Below are 15876 nucleotides of genomic sequence, written 5' to 3' on the forward strand. Positions count from 1 at the left end.
CCCTCCCACCCCTCGCTCCGCCCGCCGATCGCTCCGCCCGCGCCGCCCGCAGCTCCGCCCGCCTCCCGCCGCCGGAGCCTCGGCGAGGTGCGCGCGCGCACGGGCCCGGGCTCTCCCGGATGGCGGTGGGACGAAGTGTGCGCGCCGCTCCCTCCTTCCAGCGCTCTCCGCTCCTGCTGGTCCCTCCATCCTCGCCCCGCCTCAGGCCAGCCCGGAGCGCCGCCGACCCGCGAGCCCTGCAGCGGGGTAGGTGGGGAGGATGGCGGGGCGGAGGGAGAAGTACGGGTGCCCGGGGAGCACGCCCCTTGGGAGCAGCCTGGAGGAGTGACGGGGGTTGATGAGCAGCGGGTCCCCCTCTGCCACCGGCAGCAGCAGGCAGCTTCTGGAGGGACGCGGGGGAAAGGGTCGCTTTGGGGCGACAGTAGGGATCCTGAGTGAGAATCCTCCCCGCGACCCCCGGACGAGCCTCCGTCCTGGGTGTAGCCACACTCACGCCCCCTGCTCCACCACCCGGTTTTGTGGCAAGAGAAGACGCCGGGCCACTGAGCCGGAGAGGAAAGGGGTCGTAGACTTTGCTGGGAGCAAAGGGGAAGGATAAGGTGTTAGGGAAGGGGGAGAAAAGAGAGATGGGAAATGGGGGGGAGCGAATCGGGAGGGTTGCATAGGAAAGGCCCCCGAATCCCAATGCGGCTCCAACCCAACCTCCCCACCTGCGGGAGAAATAGGCTTATCCTAGAAATGGGGACGAGGAAGGAGAGATGGCCCAAAGGAATCCTGACCCGGGATACAATCCTTGCCCTAGGGCCAGTTGCCAACAACAGAAACCCGGAATAGTGCCGAAGGAACTTGACCGGTCTTAACTCTAAGAAGGAATCCAGCAAGGCGTTCCAGGACGGTCTTCCAGGGAATCCGAATTGAGTTTATAGATCATGAACGGTTAAGCTTTTGACCTCTGAGGAAGGACGGAACGTGCCTGGAAATTAGATTGGAGCCCTACCTGAGAAGGTGTGCCCGTTAGTTGTGTATCTGCCTCCCGCCTGGAGCACTTTCACAGGTGCTGACAAGCGGGTACCAGTATTGCATGGAAAAAGAATGAAGAACCGCTCAGAACTGTGTGTAAACATCTGTGGGAATTTTTTTAAGGCTTCAGAAAGCTACAAAGAGATGAGATCAGGAAATTTTTCCAGTACCACCCCGTGTAACCTGGTACTGGGCACAGAAATCTGCATGTTTCCTAAGCTCTCACGTGATACTTAAGTATGCTTGAGAACCTTTGTCGTAGGGCTTCCCTGGTTAACTACTTCTCACTTTTCTCAAAAACTAGCTAGCTAAGTGACAACCTGTTACGTGGAGGAGCAAGAAGTTACTTTTTCTTGCAATAAATCGCACTTAAGTAGGCTTGGCCTTGAGAGGGGTTGGGGCTATACTGAGGGCACAGGTAAGAGCCAGGGTCCCCACAAAGGTGGAAGAACCAGGAGGTTCTAGAATTATGACACTGGTTAACAGTGACTTGAGCCCTTTGGATGAAATAACCCTCTTTACCTCAAAGGTGTCGTCCACCCACCCAAAACACGCAGCATAGTACTACCACCAATCTGGTGGGCTTCAAAGGTAAAGTCTGCCCTTAGCCGAAGATTCCCTACTAACAGGAAGGCACTGACAAGCTTTACCTAAGCCTACTGGTGCTATATTGTAATTCTTTCTGTACATAAATAAAACAGTTCCTGCAGACTCCTGGATAAATCAAAGGAAAGTTCTATCTTAAGCTGATATGACACAACTCAGAAAAGGACTAGAAATTAGATCCAATTGATGACTGAGTTGATCCCTAAGCAGGATTTACCTTTGAAATAAAACTCAACAGAGAAGGGGAAGTTCAGATAACTCACTGGTAATTTGGGGCAGGGGGGCTAGTTGAATTCTCATTTCATATGTCAAAAGCAAGTTCAAGGAGGATTTATGAGTTAAATGTATTTTTTAAAGCAAACCAGAAAATACTATTTGTTAAACCTCTGGGTAGAAGTATTCCTCAACTTAGAAGCAATAGAAGGAAATGATCAATGGATATGACTGGGTAATACCTAAAACTTCTATGTGTCAAACATTGTTTTAGACAGAAACCTAAACCAAAAAAAGAAAAAAAGTGACAGCAAATATTAAAAAAAAAAGTATGAATATCTATAAGTAGGGGTCATACAGCTAAAGTAAAATATAGAATCTCAGTTATTGAGTATAAACAGAAAACAAATAAATCACATACAAAGACATCAAATAGTAATAAATATATGGTGAAAATTAACCTTATAGTAATTAAAGAAATACATGTTAAAACAAACCAGTGATAAAGATATAGAGATAATAAGCAATGGTTTGCTCATACATTGAGGGTGTCATTATAAAATGATACTGTCCATTTGGAAAGCATTTTGACTCTATGTTGTAGGTCAGGGTGCTCCTACATTTTGATTCAGAGGTCCCACTTCTGGGAATCTAGCCAGAGACATACTCCAAAAAATGGGGAAAGTTATATGCTGCAAGTTGTATATCACAGCATTATTTATATTGAAGACTAGGCCACAACTTAAAGATGCTAGAGGTAGGGGCTATACCCAACTCCCTATAGCCACCTGGACCACGATGCTACTTCATGTTTCTCTGCTTTACACATATCATTCCTGGTCTCTACCTGAAAGACTGTCCTTGCCCTGTGTCTGTGAGCTGAGCTCTCTTCTCTCACTTATCCTCAACACTTTTGATCAGCATTTTCCAGGCTCCCTCTTTCATCCCCACAAGGCCTCCTACACTCTCCCATTTTGGCCCTTGGAGACTACCTGTAATTACTCGTTTCCCTCCCTGTCTCTTCCACTCTGCTACGTCTCCTTCAAGGGTGTGCTCCATTTCCTTTTCATCTTAGAATTACTAGCATCCTGCCAATGTTTCAGGTGCTGGATAAATATTTATTTAAAAATGGATGAATCAGGGACTTCCCTGGTGGTCCAGTGGTTAAGACTGTGGGCTCCCAATGCAGGAGGCATGGGTTTGACCCCCGGTCGGGGAACTAGGATCCAGCATGCCGCATGGCACAGCCAAAAAAAAAGAAAAGGATAAATCATTTACTCAAAACTTTTACAGACATTAAGGATGATGATTCTAATCGCTTATATGTGGAATCTAGAAAAATGGTACAGATGAACTTATTTGCAAAGCAGAAATAGAGACACAGATGTAGAGACCAAAGTTAAGGATACCAAGGGGGGAAGGGGGAGTGGGATGAATTGGGAGATTGGGATTGACATATATACACTAATATGTGTAAAATAGATAACTAATGAGAGCTACTATATAGCACAGGAAACTCTACTCAGTGCTCTGTGGTGACCTAAATCAGAAGGAAATCCAAAAACTGAGGGGATATATATATACATATAACTGATTCACTTTGCTGTGCAGTAGAAACTAACACATCGTAAAGCAGCTATATGCCAATAAAAATTAATTTTAAAAAAGGAGGATGATTTAAAGAGTATGTGGCAATGTGTGAATACATTATAATGTTCAATTTTAATTTTGTGGAAATATCTCAAAGTAATATAAAAGTTAGATGAAAAAAGCAAGGTGCAAAATAGTATACAGAGTAGGCTACCATTTTGTAAAAAATAATAATAATAAAGCATGTTGGCAAAGGAGAGTGGAAAATTTATATATGCACATATTTCCTTGTTAATGGGTAGGCTATGTATAGAAGAAAATAAACTGGTAGTAGTGGTTTGGGGGGCAGGGGGCAGACTAGAGACCTAAAGATATGATGGGAGGGAGGCCTGCTTTATTTTTCAATATATAAAAAATATATATGTATTTTGTTTGTTTTCAAAATTTGTACCATGTATATGATATACCTGTTTTGAAAACAAATCAATCTACAAAATTGTATGCAATTATCTGAAAAAAGTTAAGCGTGAATTCTTGACAAATAATGGTTGTTCAACTGTGGGATTGTGGGTGATTTTGTTTTCACGTTTCTGGTTTCTTTTTTATTTAATGTGGTTATACTACTTTTACAATGACAAAGATAAAATTATAAATAAAGACATAAGCAAATAACTAAGTAATCATAATATTTATTTCAGCACCACCTTTCATGACTCAATAAATTCTGGCCTATTTTAAGGAGGAAAAAAAAGGAGAGTAATTTTCTCCCTGGAGACAGCTACAGCCATCTCCTTCATAATTCTGAGGTTGAAAAAATGGTTAATAAGTTTAATTACTGAAAAGTTAATCAGCCTTTCAAATGGCAGTAAGAACAGGTAAAGCAAGTTCTTCTAATAGTTGCCTGAACAGCAAGATATGACAAGAGCGTTTTAACCTAAGACACCAAATTGAGTGAGCTTGACTCCCTCTCTCTATTTCACTCTCCCCACCGACTTTCTGCCTCCCTCCTCTCTCTCTTTCACTGTCTGTCTCTCTGCTCCTCTAGTCCTGTATTTTTCTTTTCCTTCTCTGTGGCCAGCACTGGTGGTTGTCTACCCACCTAATGTTCCAATGTCCCCCCTCTTTTCACAGCCATAGGCCTGGGAAGGTCAGCTCCAATGGGTGAGCCAAACCTGGCCCTTGCCAGTGTTCAGTTCAGAAATGGGCATGAGATACAATTCTGACCAATAAGGAGAATCTTCTGGGTGTTTCCTCACATCTAAGAGATGTTTTCTTTTTGGCCTTGGATGTAATTGTGTTTGGATGTGACACCTGGGTCCTCTACAGCCTGACAATAATAAAGACCATACCAAGCATGGCAGAGTGAGAAAGTGAAAAGAACCTAGGCTTCATGCCATCATTGCCTGGCTGACTTCAGCCTATTCAGGACTTCCTGTCACAGGAGAGAACTTGTTAGTTAAGGCACTGTGAGAGAGGTTTTCAGTTTCATGCAGCTCAAAGTATTCTGTTTTAAACACTCTCCTTTTGGCGTTCTCTCCTGACCCTTTGATTTTCTCTTCTTGAATCATCACCAGTGTTTCCACGTTTCTCTCAGTACCACCCTTCTTCTCCTTTTCCCTCCCCTCTCCTCTCTTCCCCAACTGTTCCTGTCCATCTTCAACAATACAGGGGGAACCTTTAGCACAGTCTGACCAGCTTACACCCACCCCTTTCTCTCACTTTCTCAACCACAAAATGCTTCCCCACCTCCGACCACACTCATACTTCACGGCTGACAGGCCTGGGTGGATCCACGCCAGGCCAGCGCCAGAGTCTGTCTCTCTCCATGTTGGGATTCCTTAACAAAGGAATCCCTGCATGTGGCTGAAATGGAGGCGATGTTTTTTAGGAGAGCTGAGGGGCCTGTGTTTCCAGGAGGAAGGCTCTCACACTCTCTCTGCAGAAAGAGGAAGGAAGCACGAACACCAAGAGAAACAGGGGCAGAGCCTCTGACAATGTGGGCCACGCAAACTGTTGTGCATTTTGTGCTCTGAAAAGCTTCCGCCCCTGCTAAAGGCTTTCTATTTCTGGATTTCTTCAAGAGGACCCTATCCTTGAGGTTTAAGAAGTTTTTAGATAGAATTCTTCCATTGCACCCCATTTTGGCTTTAGCTACTTTGGAGTGGGCATCTCATATTTGCAAATCAAAGAACCTTGATTAAAACAAGTCATCCCACCTCAAATCCATTATCTAATGAGGTCAACTGAAAACATTTTTAATTGGCCATAATATAAATATTTGTTGTAGTTAATGAATCAAATATTGTGCCTACTGTTCTTTCATCAAAAAGTGAGTAAATTAAAATATTATATTTTGGGCTTCCCTGGTGGCGCAGTGGTTGAGAATCTGCCTGCTAATGCAGGGGACTCGGGTTCGAGCCCTGGTCTGGGAAGATCCCACATGCCGCGGAGCAACTAGGCCCGTGAGCCACAACTGCTGAGCCTGCGCGTCTGGAGCCTGTGCTCCGCAACAAGAGAGGCCGCGATAGTGAGAGGCCCGCGCACCCCGATGAAGAGTGGTCCCCGCTTGCCGCAACTAGAGAAAGCCCTCGCACAGAAACGAAGACCCAACACAGCCAAAAATAATTAATTAATTTAAAATATATATATATTTCTCTAAAAAACAAAGGATCCCCCAGAATCAGTATCACCCCGTGCCCCTCTCGCCCCATGCCCACACATACCCATTAAAGAAGTCTAGTTTTCAGGGCCCCAGGAAGAACATAAAAAGAAAGCATATCTGTCTCATAAATATGATTAAAGAAGCATATGTAGAACACAGTTGTTTCACTTTTAAAAATCAATTATAATTGCTTGTGTAATAAAATGAATTCTATCTTTCACAAAACATGACAGCACAGGCATTGATTTTGTTGATGTTGCTGTTCCACCTTTTGGAAATATCACCTCAATTTCCTACTGCTTTGGAAATAGTCAGCGAGGCCTCCCTCTGAATCAAGGTGCCAGGCCCTACCCTCACCTTACCAGGGGCAGGTGCATGACACACATTTGGCCAGTCAGAAGCTCCCTCCATGCTACTGCACAGAGGGAGGAAAAGACCAAAAACTACCTGGAGTTCATGCATTGCAGCCCCTGGACAAGTCTGAGGCTGCCCTTGGGACCTTCAGGGTCCTCCTGGTTCTTCTGCCCTCCCTCTAGTTCCGGAAGCTAGCTTATTTCCTCCGAGTAAATTTCCCTCTTGATTAAATCAGCCTGTTTCAATGGCTTAGACCAAAAAATTCCTAATCAACACTTGGTGAACTTTTTTTTATATAACTTATTTATTTTATTTTTGACTGCGTTGGGTCTTCGTTGCTGCGCATGGGCTTTCTCTAGTTGCGGCGAGCGGGGGCTGGTCTTCGTTGTGGTGCACAGGCTTCTCATTACAGTGGCTTCTCCTGTTGCAGAGCACGGGCTCTAGGCACATGGGCTCAGTAGTTGTGGCGCACGGGCTTAGTTGCTCCGCGGTATGTGGGATCTTCCCGGACCAGGGCTCGAACCCGTGTCCCCTGCATTGGCAGGCAGATTCTCAACCACTGCGCCACCAGGGAAGTCCTAGGTGAACTTCTGAAACTGCACTTTCAGAGAAAAATGTTAACTTTTTTTCTGATTTCCAAAGTAGGATATCCTTATTATACAATATTTAGAAAATTCAGAAAAAAATTTTAAAGACTCCCGCATGACAACATTTCCAAAGAAAACTACTGTCAATATTTTGATATATTTTCTTCATTAACAAATATTTTTGTATGATTGATCTCATTCTGTAGAGAAAAAAACTTAAACCTAGTACATTTTCCATTTGCCAGTGCCCCCAAATAGTGCGGAGAAATCCTCCATCAGAATAGAAACAAGTCCATCTCATTTTCCAGGCTGTGGTTATCCGTTAAGATTCTAACCTCATTGCCCTGTATCTCTAACCCTTGAGTGTTTTCCTTTTCCACCACGTATCGGTCTTTGTTTCCTTTCTCATAAGGCAAACATTCTTGCATGCTCCCTTACATTCCTAACTCGCTCCTACCTCTAAACAATCTCAAAATTCCATTCCCACCTCACAAACTCCACCCTTCTTTTCATCCATCACCAAATCAAATTATATTGCAGTTAAGCATTTCAGCTCCTTATAAAAATCTGCCCCCATTTAACACTAGGCATGCTAATCATATCTAGTAATTTCCTCTTTCACCATTTGGTTTCTTTTGCCGTCTAAAAACTTTGCTTCTGTGATATATCTCTTTCCAATAGAACTATAATTGGTGGAACATTGAACTTAATGTCCAGAAGCAGGGACTAGATATTAGCAGATTCATCAGATATCCATTTAGGTTTTATTAGGCAGAAATCAATCGATTCAACAACAAATATTTATTGAGCACATCTCCCATTAAGGCACCTATAGTCATAATTTCTGCCCTAAGAGTGAAATGGAAGAAATGGACAAACAGAGGTAAGGACACAGGTCAGAATGGACTAAGTGCTACAATTCCAATGAAGTACAGTGTGATACAGAGTCATAAAAAAACTTCTTCTAGTTCTATTTTTCCTTTCTTTTCTTTCTTTTCTGTAGTAGTAGCATTAAGGTGCAACTACTAGGGACAAAAACTAGTTCCATTTATGAAGACTGAATGTCTTATATCTGAATCATTTATTTGGATGAGTTCAGGACTCTGAAAGAATAAGTTTTAAACTTTATAATTAACCACAATGCTATAACCATTGTGGAAAACAGTTTGGCAGTTCCTCAAAAAGTTAAACAGAATTAACATATGATTCAGCAATTCCATTCCCAGGTATATACCCAAAAGAAATGAAAGCAGGGAACCAAAGAGATACTTGTTTACCAATGCTCATAGCAGCAGGAGAGCCAAAATGTGGAAACAGCCCAGTGTCCCTCAATAGATGAATGGATAAACAAAATACAGATATATATACAATGGAATATTACTCAGCCTTAAAAAGGAAGGACATTTTGATACATGCTACAGCATGGCTGAATCTTGAAAACATTCTGCTAAGTGAAATAAGACGGACACATACGGACACATATTGTATGGTTCTACTTATATGAAGTACCTAAAAAAGGCAAATTCATAGAGACACAAAGTAGAATAGAGATTACTAGGGATTGAGGGAAAAGAGAATGAAGAGTTATTGTTTAATAGATACAGAGTTTCTGTTTGAGATGATGAAAAATTCTGGAAATGAATAGTGGTGATGGTTGCACTGTGACTGGTTGCACTGTGACTACTTAATGCCACTGAACTATATGCTTAGAAATGGTTAAAATGGTAACTTTTATGTTCTATATATTTTAGCACAATAAAAAAGGTCTACACTTATAAGAAATAACAAACTGAAGAATAGTTCAAAATATAGAAATAAGTTACTCACTCAAGTCTAAATATGATCAAAATTAAATGTCCAATATATGCATTCTAAGGCTATGAGTTGTGTGTGTCCTCACTTTAGGAAATCTAATAGAAGTGTAAAAATAAATGTAGAGATGACTGCATATAAAAGGATCTGTTTTACAGAGGGATTTATCCAAGCATACCTTTAAACAAGGAGCTTCCCCTGTAGACTTAATTGTTTGCTAATTGTTCAGGAGAAACACAACAAAGGCTGTTGAGAGCAGAAACACTCTCTGGAAAGACGTATCAGGAAGCTGGGGCCCCTCTCTAGTGCACAGTCTCACACAGGAGACCAGCCACCTGTGTTTCTCTCTTCCCAGAGGAGCTCTGGGCCCTCTCAAGCCTTCTAGGAGAATCCAACATGGCTGAGGTGAGCTGGGGATACAGTGGTGAGAGGATTAGCTACCTTCTAAGCTGATGACCTGAGGTTTTATATCAATCACTCAGCAACCTTTTCTATTAGACCACAAACTCCTTGAGGGCAGGGATCAAATTTCTGTGTAGTGTATTGCCTTGCAAGTATGCCACATGTGCTGGGTGTATCATATTATTTACTGAATAAATGAGTGAATGAATGAATAACTTTAGTACAAAATGGCAATGGAAGGTCAAACAAAAATAGTTATAAAGCAGCTCTGAAATTCTAATATACAAGAAATCCACTTGAGTCATAAAAGTTCAAACGACACATACAATCTTAGAGAAACACTCCTCAAAGCATAAAGTGAGCAAAATCTGTGTCCACGCTTATCATATCTTCTCCTACAAAAGGGACTTAATTTCTACTGTGTTTGTAACTCTGTCTTGTACCCAAATGCACCACATTCACTGGGTTCACCATAAATACTGTCAACAGAATGAGTGACAAGGCAAAAAATAGCTCGCAGTACTTTTCATTTTTTACAAGTGTGGAAAGCATATTAAACCATCTGCTGATTAAAAATATGCATGTTTTGACTTGCATATGAATCAAATTAACATACATAAATCCAGCACCTCCACATCACTAGATTCACAGCCACAGCCAATAAATTTCCATGTTTCTTCAAATTCGTCAATCCCAGAGTGACAAGATTGTGATTAGAAATAAAATACACAGTAATGGTTTATAACTAAAAGCTAACTTTTGTTTTATTTCAATTCAATGGTCATTTATCCTCTAAAAATAAAACAGGCATAAGATCATTGGGAATCTAAAATTTTATGCTCACATTTGCTCTATAAATACCTAATATCACCATGGGAAACTAAAATTTGAGGTTTAGAATAGGAACCATCCTCCTTCAGTATGATGAATTAGGGTTAACCAAAGTACAACAGGTTGAACCCTAGCAACTTGCTGCCTTATATAACCCCAGAAATGTGAAAGGTCTCAAGTTGCAGCTTCTAGAACTTCAGCTTCTACCTGCCCCTCTGCTCCCACGGGTCCGTCGCCACCACATTCTCTCCAAGACTATCTGGAACAGGGAAGATTCTCTGGGAAGTAGAGGAAGAGCTCTGTATACTGTTATACTAATGGACCTGTCAACCCTCCCGGGAGGAAGAACACCTCCAAACTACAAACCTAGGTTGGGCCCAAGACAATCAAGAGGGGGTCAAGGGAATTCCCTGGTGCTCCAGTGGTTGGGATTCTGGGCTTCCACTGCCCGGGGCCAGGTTCGATTAGTTGGTGAGAGAACTAAGATCCTGCAAGCCACGTGGCATAGCCAAAAAAAAGGGGGGTCAATCGCTGTTACTGAGAGACACCCTGCCCCTTCCTCTTAACTCCTCAGTCCCTCAGGATTCACCACCATCTGGAGTACTGCTCTAGGACCAAGGATGTAGCCTGGGTAGAATCTCTGGCACCCAGCCTCTCTTTGCACCCAGCTGTTGGCATACCTCTGGCAACATATAAATGCCCAGCACTTTGGTCATTGGGTCCTCCCAGGACTGCCAGCACTGAGCCACTGAGGACAATGGAAATCTTTCCAGAGCAGTGTTTTCTAGCCTTGTCTGGTGATGAGAACCATCTAGGGCTATTGTCATAAACACAGATTCCCAGGCCCTTGCCCTAGATGTTCATTTTTAGTAGGTCTATACGGGGTGCAGGAATCTGATTATTTAACAAGGGCTCAGGTAATGCTCATCACCAGGGAATTTGGGGAAATTCTAAGTTCAGCACATTCTTCAAAGTGTTCCTTGAGTCTCCTGGTAGGAGGGAGTTGCCCTGTGTGGATTCAAGCCTTGTCATCTCTGGGGATAATGAAGGTGAGTGTACTTTGTACGCTGGGAAGTCTCTGTAAATCCAAGATGTGCTATCATTATCATAATTATATACCTCTAGCCACAGCCCCCGGACAACATGTATAGCTGGGGTAAACGTCTCCTCAGTGTGCAGGGCTCAGGCACCAACCCCAGTCTCCGCGGATAAGGAGTGGCCAAAAGCAGAGGAGAAAGGGAGGAGGAGGAGCAAAGGCTGGAATCTGGAAATTAATACATATGTATTTCAATCCACAGCTGCTCTGGCTGCTGATATAAATTAAAGGAAGAAGGAGGGAGAGTCAGGGAGAAAATGTTAACAGCATGAATTTTCCAGATATTAAAGACTGAATGTGTTAGCTGAATTATTCATTTATTAAACTTTTAATTTTATTTTTTAGTACTACTACGTGAATAAACGTTAGTTGGACTCAGAGACACAACTCAGTACTAAGATAAGCACCTGCATGATGGGTCGCCACGCCAAGTAGCCTGTGAGGTTTAGTCATCTACATGAGGTTGCCACAGCTGGGGAAAAGCCTCTAAGCTGGCAGTTTTGCTGCTGACTTACCATAAATTAAAGATGGATCTGTAGTTAGAGCACTGCCTCCCCCATGGACACAAAGACCAGGCCCTTCCTTACAATATTGATGAAGAAAATTTGCAATGATGCCAGAAATGAAAGAAGTGCATATTCTTACAGGATGCTGGGAGATGATTTAGAAATAACAACCACTCTTTTCTGAGACTTGAACAAGAAGTTGTGAGTTAAATAGCAGCCTATAGAATCACCTGGCACTAAGAAAAGGAACATCATGCTCCAAGCCTCCTTAAAAAGATGAATGCAGTCTTCTGTGATTGAATATTTTCCTGCATAGTAACAGAGAAATGGACTAGCTTTTCATGATCTCATCTAAAGCCATGATTATACGACTAAATATTAGCAACTCAACTCAACAAAGGCGCATAGTACAAATAAATAGCATAACAGTTCAATCTCCTGGATGCAATTGTTTGGGAACAATCCTTCAAGTTTCTGAATAAATTTTAGAAGATACAGGACTTCAAAGTTAACACTCCTCAAAGTCAGAAAGGTACTTCAGCCTCTTTAGAATTTTTGGTTCCTCCTGTTGTGACAAACATTCCCAAGGAGTTGAGTTGCAGCCAGGAGATGGCTTTGGGATAATTAGGAATACATTAGATGCCAAAAGTATATTAAATGCCCAGTACACCTCAGAGTAGCCTCTTTTGAGAGTCACATAAAATACGCAAGAGACACTTAACCATTCTCATCTTCAATTATAATTCCTTAGGTCTCATCACTTTTTTCCTCAGATATGTGTAAAAAAAGGTTTTTCATGCCCATCCTGCTGACAAAATTTCAACCACTGAAACTTTCCCTTTAAAATAAACAAGGCTTTTTATCTCCCTGAGTTGGCCAGATAACGAGTCTACAGGCCACTCAGAATCACCAGAGAGAGCAGAAACTGGAGCAGTTCAGACAGACGAGATCCTCTCAGATAAAGCACATCATTCAGGGCAGGCAGCAGCTGCAGCCTCTTCCCTCACTTAACCTTGTACCAAAGCTGCTGTGGGTAATTTGATTCCCTGCGCACCTTTCTCTGTTGAAATGGAACATGGATTTTTAGGGTGATGTTAGAGGGGGAGACCCTGTGAAGGAAGGAAAACTGTATAAGGACTTAGGAAATCTACCCTAACTCATTTGCCACGTGAGATCAGTTACTTCACTACTCAAAAACCTGTCTCCTTACCTGAAACGGGGGAGGTTAGATCAAACTGGTGGAATAAAGATATTGATCTGGAAGAATTCTCTAAAGTCCCCACTTGGGGCGAGCGGGAAAAATAAGCGGGTTCTAGGCTGTGGTTCTCTCAGAACACTTCTACTTTTCTCTGTTTCCACGTTGGTGTTTCATATAAGATTTCATTTTCTGAAAGGTATCCCGTGCTAAAGAAACTTTGCAAACCCCTGGACTAAAACAACTGTTTCCTTCCAGCTCTCACACCCTCTGATTCTTTAACATTCAATGATAAGAGGGATGCATGCCTGCTAAAGCAACCAGAATGTTCTCAGTTAGAGTATTACCTAGATATTGATCGAATTTGCAAATTGAAGAGATGCTTGAAGGATGTGAAAGAGGAAATTTAGAGAAACCCAGATGGCGCATCTCTTCTCCAGGTTAGGAAGGAGACCTGTATCACTCTTTCTTCCTTCCCTACTTACAGCCAATATCTACCCCTTACTCAGTGGTTCTCAATTCTAACTGTCTAACAGATTAGCCTATTAAATTATTCAGGGATCTGGGCTCCTGAGATTCTGAGTCAACAGATGTAGAGACAGAGTTTTTTCAGCTACTTCATTTTAGTTTGGTTTTGTTTTAAGATCCATAGGTCATTTTGTTGTGCAACTAGGACTGAGAATCTCTGCTTGGCTTCAGCTCTCCAACCTTCATAAGACCATTCCCTTAAAAGACATTAATGACCTCCCACAATGTCAGTTATCATTTTTAGGCAGATGACCCCAAATTGAACTCTCAAGAGATATCCATCTTCCATCTTGGTGTTTCAGAAGCTCTTCACCCACCAACTAGCCTTGTCTCCAATATCTCTCATTCTGTTAGTGGCCCAGCCCTTCTTCAAGTGTCTAAATCTTCCAGTGACCTGAAGGCATCTTTGATTCTGCCACTCCTGTGCTCCCAGCATCCTATCTGCACAAACTTAACAAACCTACCCTGTATCTGACCCTAAATCAGATCCCTGCCTCCTATTCCTACTGCCACTCTTCAACCACATTCCCTTTATGTCTTGTCTATATTGTTTATAGCCACTTACAGTACTCTCATTTTCCCATCTTTACCCTCTTCGATCCATATTAATCTGACTTTGTTAACCCCTTGTTTAAATAATTACAATGGTTCCCTATGGCCTACCCTTAAAAAAATAAACTCCTTCATTTTTTAGGTTCCACAGTAGGAACCCAATCTAAGTTTCCAGCCTCTTCTTCAATTACATAGAAGCATGAACACAATACACCAATCAAAGAGCATGGCTCTCTCTTCTGTACACATGTCCTAGGCTTTCCTGATTACGTGCCTTCACCCTTAACCACTCTCTCAGCCCAGAAGACCCTCCTCCCCATTCTATGCCACTGCCTTCCTAAAGGCTCTCCAGACTCCAAGTGAATCTGAAGCACAATGGAAAACATTGTGCTTGGCCCTCTTTCATGGCAGTCATTATATCTTGTCTTGTAGTGTAGTTATCTATGGCCATATCTTATCCCGTTTACTGAGCCATTGCTTCTTCAGAGAATGTCCTATGAGCCTTGTAGCTATATAGAAAGAGAGTGGACTTTGGAGCCAGAGAGCCCTGTGTTGCAATTCCAGCTCTGCCACCCAACAGCTGTTTGAACTGGTTCGTATTATTTAACCCTTCCCTCCTTTAGTTTCCCCATCTGTAAAATGGGAATATTAATATGCAGTTCCTACGATTGGTGTGAAGTTTTAATAATATAGTACATGTAAGGTGCCCGACACAAGAAAGGCCCTCAACAAATTGTGGTTCCCATTAGCAAATGTCAAATGGAGGCTGGACAGGCCTTCATCTATAATGGAAGGCGATGTCCTGCTAACCCGGCTTGATGGGAAACTTCCTCTACAGATATTCACCACCTGGTACTTTTTACTCATTAGGATAATAACAAGGCTATTTTAAATTTTGAGACAAGGTTCTGAAGCAGAGTATTGGTTTCTTCCCCTTTATCTATTGGCCAATAATAATAAGGGTTGGTAGAAATAGTGAAATGGCTGGTACACAGGAAAGGGAAGAAAGAGCAGCAAGAAAACCCTGGATTAAGGTAACCAGCAATACATATCGAGAGATATAAAATGGCCACAATTTTGCCAAGCAAATATTATCAAGTTTCATTATGCAGCAGGTAAAGGAATAAGCCACCATAGTCAGGGGGGTAGAAATCATTTAAAAAAGGAGAGTTATTAATACAATACATCAAATCATTACATCAAACACAAAAAAAATTCCTTCTATAGATGCTTAAAGTGTATTTGATAAGATTCAAAACCAATCCATAGTAACATTATTTTAAGAGTAAAAATAGAAAAAATATTACTTTAATAGAAGAAAAAGTAAGGGCAGACAGCAGAAGCAAGAAGAGCTACAATCCTGCAGCCTGTGGAACAAAAACCACATTCACAGAAAGACAGACAAGATGAAAAGCCAGAGGGCTATGTACCAGATGAAGAAACAAGATAAAACCCCAGAAAAACAACTAAATGAAGCGGAGTTAGGCAACCTTCCAGAAAAAGAATTCAGAATAGTGATAGTGAAGATGATCCAGGACCGCAGAAAAAGAATGGAGGCAAAGATCGAGAAGATGCAAGAAATGTTTAACAAAGACCTAGAAGAATTAAAGAACAAACAAACAGAGATGAACAATACAATAACTGAGATGAAAAATACACTAGAAGGAATCAATAGCAGAATAACTGAGGCAGAAGAACAGATAAGTAACCTGGAAGACAGAATGGTAGAAATCACTGCTGTGGAACAGAATAAAGAAAAAAAAATGAAAAGAAATGAAGACAGCCTAAGAGACCTCTGGGACAACATTAAACACAACAACATTCACATTATAGGGGTCCCAGAAGGAGAAGAGAGAGAGAAAGGACCAGAGAAAATATTTGAAAAGATTATAGTTGAAAACTTCCCTAACATGGGAAAGGAA

At 42.0% G+C, this 15876-nt stretch overlaps 1 long non-coding RNA gene across 1 annotated transcript; it reads left to right on the top strand.

Annotated features, from left to right (window-relative positions):
• Positions 1-67: 67 nt before the first annotated feature.
• Positions 68-4101, top strand: LOC132365764 (uncharacterized). The gene is made up of 2 exons (XR_009503222.1): positions 68-246; positions 803-4101. It is a non-coding gene; the product is annotated as an uncharacterized LOC132365764 (long non-coding RNA).
• The last annotated feature ends 11775 nt before the right edge of the window (positions 4102-15876 follow it).

Source organism: Balaenoptera ricei, chromosome 5, assembly GCF_028023285.1.
Source record: "Balaenoptera ricei isolate mBalRic1 chromosome 5, mBalRic1.hap2, whole genome shotgun sequence".
In the NCBI taxonomy this organism is placed as follows: domain Eukaryota; kingdom Metazoa; phylum Chordata; class Mammalia; order Artiodactyla; family Balaenopteridae; genus Balaenoptera; species Balaenoptera ricei.